Here is a 610-nt window from a genome sequence, read left to right on the forward strand (position 1 = left end):
GCCTTGTTCCGGAACCTCTTGACGAAGGTGTCGACTAATTCCCCGTCCTTCTGTTTCTCGTCCAGCAATGATCCGATGGATATCTCTGTATCGTCGTCGAAGAAGTTGGCGAGGAATTTGGTCTCCATGTCATCCCAACTATTCACGCTACCTGGCTTGAGGCGATGATACCAATCGAAGGCGGCTCCGCGAAGAGTGCCGACGAATGACCGCACCATCAGAGGCTCATTACCGGAGATTACCCCCAAGTGCGATTTGAAGTAAATCAAATGCTGGGTGGGTGAACCCATCCCATTAAACGGCGTGAAGTTAATTAGGTTGAACTTCGCCGGATACGGGATTGATTCCCATTCTCTTGGGTATGGACAAGGAATGCCTGTTTTCTTCATCTCTTGAGCGGAAATCAACGTATTGATTTTGCTCTCGAGATTTTTAATCTTCAAGTTTTCACCTGTGTTTTCGCTAGCATTCTCGTTACCACCCCCTGCATTGACGGGAGGATTATTGGCATTATGCGTCTCATTCGCATTTGTGTCCTCATCTTCCAGATTAACCGGGTTACGACGACTTGGCTCGCCTTGCTGGTTCGTCAATGCCTGGATTTGCTGGT

Source organism: Asparagus officinalis, chromosome 3 (assembly GCF_001876935.1).
Source record: "Asparagus officinalis chromosome 3, Aspof.V1, whole genome shotgun sequence".
NCBI classification, from domain to species: Eukaryota; Viridiplantae; Streptophyta; class Magnoliopsida; order Asparagales; family Asparagaceae; genus Asparagus; species Asparagus officinalis.